This window comes from Oryx dammah, unplaced genomic scaffold, assembly GCF_014754425.2.
Source record: "Oryx dammah isolate SB20612 unplaced genomic scaffold, SCBI_Odam_1.1 HiC_scaffold_23, whole genome shotgun sequence".
NCBI lineage: Eukaryota > Metazoa > Chordata > Mammalia > Artiodactyla > Bovidae > Oryx > Oryx dammah.
Genome location: NW_024070207.1, coordinates 11,417,469 through 11,427,383, shown reverse-complemented (window position 1 = coordinate 11,427,383; position 9,915 = coordinate 11,417,469). Strand labels below are relative to the sequence as shown.

The 9,915-nt window shown below is 40.9% G+C and overlaps 1 pseudogene; it reads left to right on the top strand.

The window, feature by feature from the left end:
* The first annotated feature begins 6,134 nt into the window (after positions 1–6,134).
* On the top strand, positions 6,135–8,792 carry LOC120882517 (annotated as a pseudogene).
* Positions 8,793–9,915: the final 1,123 nt, after the last annotated feature.

The following is a 9,915-nucleotide window of genomic DNA, read 5'->3' as shown; positions in this document are numbered from 1 at the left end:
TGCTAATTTTCTGTTTAGTTGATCTATCCATAGGTGTGAGTGGGGTATTAAATTCTCCCACTATCATTGTGTTACTGTTAATTTCCCCTTTCATACTTGTTAGCATTTGCCTTATGTATTGAGTTGCTCCTATGTTGGGTGCATATATATTTTATAATTGTTATATCTTCTTCTTGGATTGATCCTTTGATCAGTATGTAGTGTCCTTCTTTGTCTCCTTTCCTGGCCTTTATTTCAAAGTCTATTTTATCTGATATGAGTATTGCTACTCCTGCTTTCTTTTGGGCTCCATTTGCATGGAATAATTTTTTCCATCCCTTCATTTTCAGTCTGTATGTGTCCCTAGGTTTGAGGTGGATCTCTTGTAGGCAGCATATATAGGGGTTTTGTTTTTGTATCCATTCAGCCAGTCTTTGTCTTTTGGTTGAGGCATTCAACCCATTGACATTTAATGTAATTACTGATAAGTATGATCCCATTGCCATTTACTTTGTTGATTTGGGTTTGAGTTTATAAACCTTTTCTGTGTTTCCTGTCTAGAGAAGATCCTGTAGCATTTGCTAAAGAGCTGGTTTGGGAGTGCTGAATTCTCTGAGATTTTGCTTGTCTATAATGCTTTTGATTTCTCTTTCATATTTGAATGAGATCCTTGCTGGGTACAGTAATCTGAGTTGTAGGTTTTTCTCTTTCATCACTTTAAACATGTCATGCCATTCCCTTCTGGTTTGAAGAGTTTCTATTGAAAGATCAACTGTTATCCTTATGGGGATCCCCTTATGAGTTATTGCTTTTCCCTTGCTGCTTTTAATATTTGTTCTTTGTGTTTGATCTTCATTAATTTGATAAATATGTGTCTTGGGGTGTTTTGCCTTGGGTTTATCCTGTTTGGGACTCTCGGGGTTTCTTGGAGTTGGGTGGCTATTTCCTTCCCGATTTTAGGGAAGTTTTCAACTATTATCTCCTGAAGTATTTTCTCATGGCCTTTCTTTTTGTCTTCTTCTTCTGGGACTCCTACGATTCGAATGTTGGGGCGTTTCACATTGTCCCAGAATTCTCTGAGGTTGTCCTCATTTCTTTTAATTCTTTTTTCTTTTTTCCTCTCTGCTTTATTTATTTCTACCATGCTATCTTCCACCTCACTTATCCTATCTTCTGCCTCTGTTATTCTACTGTTGGTTACCTCCAGAGTGCTTTTGATCTCAGTTACTGCATTATTCATTATTGATTTACTCTTTTTTATTTCTTCTAGGTCCTTGTTAAACTTTTCTTGCATCATCTCAATCTTTGTCTCCAGACTATTTATCTGGAACTCAATTTTGTTTTCAAGATTTTGGATTATTTTTACTACCATTATTCTGAATTCTTTTTCAGGTAGACTCCCTATCTCTTCCTCTTTTGTTTGGTTTGGTAGGCTTTTATCATATTCCTTTACCTGCTGAATATTTCTCTGCCTTTTTATCCTGTTTAGGTTGCTGTGTTTGGGGTGGTCTTTCTGTATGCCAGAAGTTTGTGGTTCCTCTTTATTGTGGAGTTTCCTCCCTGTGGGTGGGGTTGGACGAGTGGCTTGTCAAGGTTTCCTGGTTAGGAAAGCTTGCATCGGTGTTCTGGTGGGTGGAGCTGGATATCTTCTCTCTGGAGTGCAATGAAGTGTCCAGTAGTGAATTTAGAGGTGTCTATGGGTTTGGTGTGACTTTTGGCCACCTGTATTTTTGTGCTTGTGGTTATGTTCCTGCATTATTGGAGAATTAGCTTGGTATGTCTTGCTCTGAAACTTCTTGGCTCTTAGGTGGAGCTTGGTTTCAGTGTAGGTATGGAGCCTTTGGATGAGCTCTTGTCGATTAATGGTCCCTGGAGTCAGAAATTTTCTGGTGTTCTCAAGTTTTGGATTTAGGCCTCCTGCCTCTGGCTTTCAGTCTTATTCTTACAGTAGCCTCAAGACTTCTTCATCCATACAGCACCGGTGATAAAACATCTAGGTTAATGGTGAAAATATTCTCCACAGTAGGGGACAACCAGAGAGATTCACAGAGTTACATGGAGAAGAGAAGAGGGAGGATGGAGATAGAGGTGACCAGGAGGAGAAGAGTGGGAGTCAAAAGGGGATAGAACAATCTAGCCAGTAATCAATTCCCTATTTGCTCTCCACAGTTTTGAACATCCAGAGAGTTTCACAGAGTTCCATAGAGAAGAGAAGAAGGAGGAAGAAGATAGAGGTGACCAGGAGGAGAGGAGGGTGAGTCAAAAGGAGAGAGGCCAGTCTAGCCTGTGATCAGTTCCCTAAGTGTTCTCCACAGCCCGGAACACCCAAAGACATTCGCAGAGTTAAGTAGAGAAGAGAAGGGGGAGGGAGGAGATAGAGGTGACCTGGGGAAGAAAAAGGAGGGTCAAAATGGGAGAGAGCAGTGAAATCAGTAATCACACTCCTAAGTAAAAACGGGTACCAAAGATTGGATTCTTAAAAGTACAGAGTTGATAACAAATACCAAAAAGCAGAGATTAAAAATCTAAAGTAGAGGTTATACTCTCAAAAATACAATATTAAAAAAAATAAAATAAAATCGCAAAGATTATATATATAGAAGAAAATTGCTTTAAAAACAGGGTCTTTTTTTGCTATGTAATAATAGGTTTTAAAAATGAAAATTAAAGGAGTAGTAAAGAACTTAAAAATAAAAAAATAAAAAATGATAATAGTATAATATATCTAGGAATTTCTCTGGAGCTCCTGAGGCCAGTGTGGGGTCAGTTCAGTTTCAGATAATTCCTTGTTCCAGCTTATATTTCTTCTCAAGGTCTATAGGTCCCTTCCAATGTAGCCAATGCTAACCACAGGGTTTTAATCTGTTGCACCTGTCACTTCCAAAGCGGTTCCGTCTTGTTTATTTTGGCTTCCTCTGTTTGCAAGTCTCTTCAGTATCTAACTTCTTCCCTGACACAAGGGAGCAAAGGTGGTCATTTATTTAGGCTCTCTTGTTTAATTGTGCTGCCAGGAGGGAGGAACACTGCAAACAAATATCACTAGCATGTGTGGAGTGCTTTCCATGTCTGGGCCACACTGGGTTTGCCCCCGCTCACGGTGTGTGTGCTTTCCTGGTCTACACTGCTCAGGTTCCAGGTTGCTCTGCAGGGAAACTGTCTAAGGCTGTCCCTGGGTTGTGTGCACTTCCCAGGTCTAAGCCACTCAGGTTCAGGTTTTCACGTACTCCACAAAGGCACAGACTCGGTTGGGCCTGCGTTTTGTGCCCTTCTCAGGTCTGAGCAGTTCAGGTGACCAGGTGCTTAGTGAGTGCAGTCTCCCCAGGTGGGACAGTGCATCTTATCACCTCCCCCGTCCCAGCCGCTCGGTTTTCTGGATGCGCAGCAGGTGTGCTGCATGTCTCTTCTGGAGAGATGATCTCTGGTTGCAACCCTCCTGGTGGATGTCAACCATCCAGGATCCCAGGGAGACTTGGTTAGCAACTAGGAGCCTGCTCGCAGTTTGGTAGAGGATGCCGTCTCTGGGGCCAGATTTGCCCCTCGTTTTCCAGCTCTGGCTGTTGCCCACCTGCCTCCCTGTCTCTGGCAGGGGATGGGGGTCTTCAGCCGGCTAGCTCTTCTCTGGTATTCGCTCAGTCCTTTGTTCTGTGAGCGGCCCTGCAGTGCCTTAGGTTAGAGCTTCTTGTGGGAAAGTTCTCTCTCTCTGTCTCTTTCCTGTTCTTTTTTTTTTTTTTTTTTTCTGTCTCTCTGGATATCCCACCGTTTGGGTTGCTATCTCACGTTAGCTTCCTCAGATTGCCCTCAGGGCATTCAGGCCTGGTTCTTACCCTAAGCAATGCAGCCCGCACCTCCCTGTTCAGGCCCTGCTTGCTGCTGGCTGACACAAGCGTCTGGTGAGAGGGTTTCCAGGTGTTTGGAAGCTTCTCCTCTTTTACAACTCCCTCCGTGGGATGGGGTCTCCATCCCTAACTCTTTTGCCTCTCTTTTTATCTTTTATATTTTGTCCTACCTCCTTTCGAAGACAATGGGCTTCCTTTCTGGGTGCCTGGTGTCCTCCACCAGCATTCGGAAGTTGTTATGTGATAATTGTTCAGCGTTCAAATGATTTTTTGATGAATTTGTAGGGGAGAAAGTGGTCTCCCCATCCTATTCCTCTGCTATCTTAGAACTGCCCCACTGAATGTTAAATTTTAAGGCAACTTTTTCACTCTTCTCTATTTTATCTCTCCTCTATCTTTCCCACTCTTCTCTATCACTATATTCTATCTCACATGGTACTGAAATGCTTAAAGCAGTGTCTGGCAAATATTATGTTGTATGTAGGTGTTCTTAAATTTGTTTCCATCTTTGGCTAGCTGTATGTGGTTTATAGATGCGTGCATACTCAGTTGCTAAGTCGTGTCTTACTTTTTGTGACCCCATGAGCTGTAGCCTACAGGGCTCCTCTGCCCTTGGAATTTCCCAGGCAAGAATACTGGAGTGGGTTGCCATTTTCTTCTCCAGGGGATCTTCCTGACCCAGGGATCAAACCCATGTCTCCTGGATCTCCTACACTGGCAGACAGATTCTTTACCACTGAGCCATTGTGGATGTCATTGTGGTATATAGATATTCTGAGTGAATTCTTAGCCAAAGCATCCCTATTCTTCTGGCACTTTTCCCAGTTCTCAGGACAATATGCACATCCTAGAAGATGAGCAGAGTGGGAAGAGATATTCCTGAGATGAGCTTCTCTGTGAGGTAGGAGGAGGGGAATTTGGCCTGAGGGTTTTCCTCATTCATATTTGGTCTCACAGAGTAGAAGGAATGCCTGGCTGATGATCCTCTGGGGTGGGTGTTTGCAGTGAGAGTCCCTCAGAGGGTAGTCAGATCTGCTTGGAAGGCTGGGTAGTCACTTGCCCTGTCATAGACTGAAAACTATGGAATGAACAGCAGTGGTCCCCTATTTCTGACATCTTTTATTATTGACCTGTGCATGTTGGGAATTAGCTTGACAGAGACTGTGGTAGTAGCCACATTCTACTAGTGGGTGTTCAAATAATATGCCACATAGCTCACTCACATAATAGTTTCTAAGGGTCAGAGCCCCTAGGTGATAGTGACTTCAGCCAGCACAAACTTCAGGTTGAAGTGCTTTTTCCTAGGCACTTTATAGATCTCAGGTTGCAGAATCCTGGCTCAGACATCTGCATCAATAAGAGATGACTAGGAAGGATTTATGGACACCTACAGGCACCCCGGGGGTTTCTAGAAATATTCTGTAAAAGGGTGAACTTTCTACATTGAAACAGGTAGAAGCTGAGAGCTATTGTGACTTTGGTAAGAGTATTAATGTGGCCTCATTTGTACTCAGTGATTGACAAAGGCCAAGACATTTGGGTACTAGAAGGATTTTCAGCAGTGGAAAGACTTGGTTAGATTTAAGACTTTAGATACTCTGGTGTTAGTGTAGAAATGGGATAGGAGTTTTGCAGAAGTAGTAGTTAAGAAGGGATTATAGTAGTGTTCTGGTGCTAAGTGATGAGGGATGACATTAAGACAGTGAAAGAAGCAATGGAATGGAGGGGAGAGATTTGAAAAAATAGTTCTGAGAGAGACTCAATAGAACATCGTGTTTATTTTGATAGAGAAGATAAAGGAGGAGAGGTCAAAGGTAACTCTCCAGGGAAAAGAGAGTTTTGTGAATGAGAGAAGAGGTCAACCAAGTCATTTCCATGATGAAGTCAAGTAAGAGAATAAGTAATACATGTCCACTGAATGGGGGAGATTAGGAAGTCAATGGACCTCTGGTACTTTGTATCTAATGGTCCATTCACTCCTGGCTCTTATTCTTCCTTTATGTTTACTTTGCATGTTCTAAGCCTCATAGTTGTTCTACAAGTTGAGCCTGCCTTCTTGTTTTGACCTTTCCTAAAACCAATCCAGATCTTCACGACACAGATAATCACTCACCTACAGCCAGACATCCTGGGATGCGAAGTCAAGTGGACCTTAGGAAGCATCACTATGAACAAAGCTAGTGGAGGTGATGGAATTCCAGTTGAGCTATTTCAAATCCTCAAAGATGATGCTGTGAAAGTGCTGCCCTCAATATGCCAGCAAATTTGGAAAACTCAGCAGTGGCCACAGGACTGGAAAAGGTCAGTTTTCATTCCAATCCCAAAGAAAGGCAATGCCAAAGAATACTCTTCTCACATGCTAGGAAAGTAATGCTCAAAATTCTTCAAGCCAGGCTTCAACAGTACATGAACTATGAAATTCCAGATGGTCAAGCTGGATTTAGAAAAGGCAGAGGAACCAGAGATCAAATTGCCAACATTTGTTGGATCATTAAAAAAGCAAGAGAATTCCAGAAAAACATCTATTTCTGATTTATTGCCTATGTCAAAGCCTTTGACTGTGTGGATCACAACAAACTGTGGAAAATTCTGAAAGAGATGGGAATACCAGACCACCTTACCTGCCTTCTGAGAAATCTGGATGCAGGTCAAGAAGCAACAGTTAGAACTGGACATGGAACAACAGACTGGTTCCAAATAGGAAAAGGAATACATATTGTCACTCTATTTATGTAACTTATATGCAGAGTACATCATGAGAAGTGCTGGACTGGATGAAGCACAAGCTGGAATCAAGATTTCCAGGAGAAATATAAGTAACCTCAGATATGCAGATGACACCACACTTATGGCAGAAAGCAAAGAAGAACTAAACAGCCTCTTGATGAAAGTGAAAGAAGAGAGTGAAAAAGTTGGCTTAAAACTCAACATTGAGAAAACTAAGATCATGGCATCCGGTCCCATCACTTCATGGCAAATAGATGGGGAAACAATGGAAACAGTGACAGACTTCATTTTTTGGGGGGGCTCCAAAATCACTTCAGATGGTGGCTGCAGCAATGAAGTTAAAAGGCACTTGCTCCTTGGAAGAAAAGGACAGGATATTAAAAGCAGAGATGTAACTTTGCCACCAAAGGTCCATCTAGTCAAAGCTATGGTTTTTCCTGTGGTCATGTATGGATGTGAGAGTTGGACTATAAAGAAACCTGAGTGCTAAAGAATTAATGCATTTGAACAATAATGTTGGAGAAGACTCTTGAGAGTCCCTTGAACAGCAAGGATGTCCCACCAGTCCATCCTAAAGGAAATCAGTCCTGAACATTCATTGGAAGAACTGATGCTGAAGCTGAAACTGCAATACTTTGGCTATCTGATGTGAAGAACTGACTCATTTGAAAATAAACTGTGTGAGCAAAGACACAAATACAAATAAAGGCCATACAAATAACAACAATAAAAGAAAAGATCCTGATTCTGGGGAAGATTGAAGGTGGGAGGAGAAGGGGGTGACAGAGGATGAGATGGTTGGATGGCAAAACTGACTCAATGGACATGAGTCTGAGCAGGCTACGGGAGTTGGTGGTGAACAGGAAGGCTTGATGTGCTGCAGTCCATGGGGTCACAAAGAGTCAGACACAACTGAGTGACTGAAATGAACTGAACTGAAAACTAAACTCCCAACTAAAACTTTTCAGCCCTGGGTCCAATTCCTTTAGGACTCCTCACTTTGCTGATTTCCAGTAGTCATGTATGGATGTGAGTGTTTGGACCATAAAGAGTTTGGACCGTAATAATCCATATTTCTCTTGACACTTGTCATTAAGAGAGACATATGGATTATTAAATGTAACAAAAATTACTGAAAATGGGAAAAAGTTTCAAAAGACTGGTTGTCTTCTTGGGCCATTTTGCAGGGTTCATCTTTTCTCTTCACCAAAATGCAAGGAAGTAGCACAAGTTGGTTTGGGAGTAATCAGTCCAAACCAGAGTTTATAGTGGACCTTAAGGGAGCGACCATTGAGATGGCTTCAAAAGATAAATCCAGCAAAAAGAATGTATTTGGCTGAAAACCCATCAAGGAACAGAATTGCTGATTCAGTCTAACAGTGACACTGTTATAAATGATTGGTTTAATGTTCTCAGTAGTACTATCAGTAATCAGACAGTAGAACCCAATGAAGCAATCAAACAGGAGATATGAGATTCACCAGGAATTGAAAAGCATGATAAAGAAAAGGACCAGAAGGAGCCAGAGAAATTGCTTTCCATGAAAGTATCTATCATAGATTCTTCAGAACAGAAGAAAAACAAGAAAAACTTAAGATTCTTACACAATGCCCCACTTTGCAAGCTGTTCTTGAAAAAGTTTATATTAAAGATCAGGTATTTGGAGCCAGTCTTGCTAATCTGTGTCAGAGATAGAATAGCACAGTGCCAAATTTTGTGAAATTATGCATATTGAACATGCTGAGCAATATGGGCTAGATGTTGATGGGATTTACAGAGTTAGTGGCAACCTAGCAGTGATCCAGAAGCTGAGGTTTGCAGTCAAGCATGATGAGAAATTGGACTTGAGGATAGTAAATGGGAAGATATTCATGTCATCACTGGAGCCCTCAAAATGTTTTTTTTTTTTTTGAGAATTACCAGAACCTCTCTTTACACTTAATCACTTTAATGATTTTGTTAATGCAATTAAACAAGAACCACGACAGCATGTCTCTGCTGTGAAGGACCTGATCAAACAGTTACCAAAGTCAAATCAGGACACAATGCAAATTCTGTTCAGACATCTCAAAAAGAGTTATAGAAAATGGAGGGAAAAACTGAATGACCTATCAGAGCATAGCGATTGTTTTTGATCCCACTCTGCTCAAGCCAGAGAAGGAGACTGGTAACATAGTGGTCCACACCGTCTACCAGAATCAAATCATAGAATTAATTCTTCTCAAGAAAAATTCCGTCTTTGGATGCTGACACTTACTGAAGACCACCTGTGAAATAGAAGCTGGATTTCATCAGATTCCAGATCCTCATACCTGAAGTATTTTACGTTTGGACCAAGCAGTGACTCTTTTCTTTTGCACTTTTCTGAGGGACCAGAAGGGAATGGAAGGGACCAGATGTGTGTTATCTGCTGCTTTGTTGCAAGCTGATAAACCTGTGTGTACTTTTGAATTAATTTTATTCTGAATGTTTGCATTTCACACTCTGAATTTCAGTAGAAAAAAACTCGCAATTCTAACCAGTCATATACACTGGATAATTTGATAGGAATACAGTTTCTCTTCTCCTCAAAATGGATAACATAGAATTTCTTCTCACTATTTGATAGATTCATTACTTGATAGAACAACACTTACAATCAGTTATTTTTAAAATGCTCCTGGGCATTTAAAACAAAGTGAAGTATGTCTGTTTTGAAACCTGTGTATATCTTTTCCAGGGTTTCTGCATGCAGTGGCAGTCTGAGTGCTAGGACCCATTACAAGCCAGACAGCATCCCTTGATGAAGGCTGGCTGTCTTCACTGTGTAACATAGCAGCACACTAATAGTACTTAAAACACTGTGATATACTAGAGTTGAATTTAGCATAAGCCAGTTCAAGGTATTTGGGGGCTGTCTGTACTACACTGACTTGTGGCTAGCAATCCTAATTCTCTCTAGTGCCATATTGAGTTCTTGGTATGACCCTGTGGAGAAATGAACTTTCTTTGATGCAAGTTCAGGCTGCAGACTGTCTTTTAGCTTATGTATATAATTGTGTTGTATAGTCTCAGAGTACATTCTAACCTCTTGTTTCTAATCACGATACTGGTAATTCTTCTCCATGAATATTAGGTTTCCTCCAGAAATAGGCCATTATTTGAGAAAGTTAACTGTGTGCACTTTTAGATTTTAATTACATTTACAGCAATCACTGTAATGCAAATGGTACTGGAAAAATGCTGAATAGACTTTCTAAATGATAAATGAACTACAAAAGGAAACTTTTAGATTATTTAATATGTACAGAATACATTAGAAAAATGTATTACAGAATTCAAGTTCTGCAGTATGAATAGTGGAAACCCATATGTAAATTAGATGAAGGTCAGA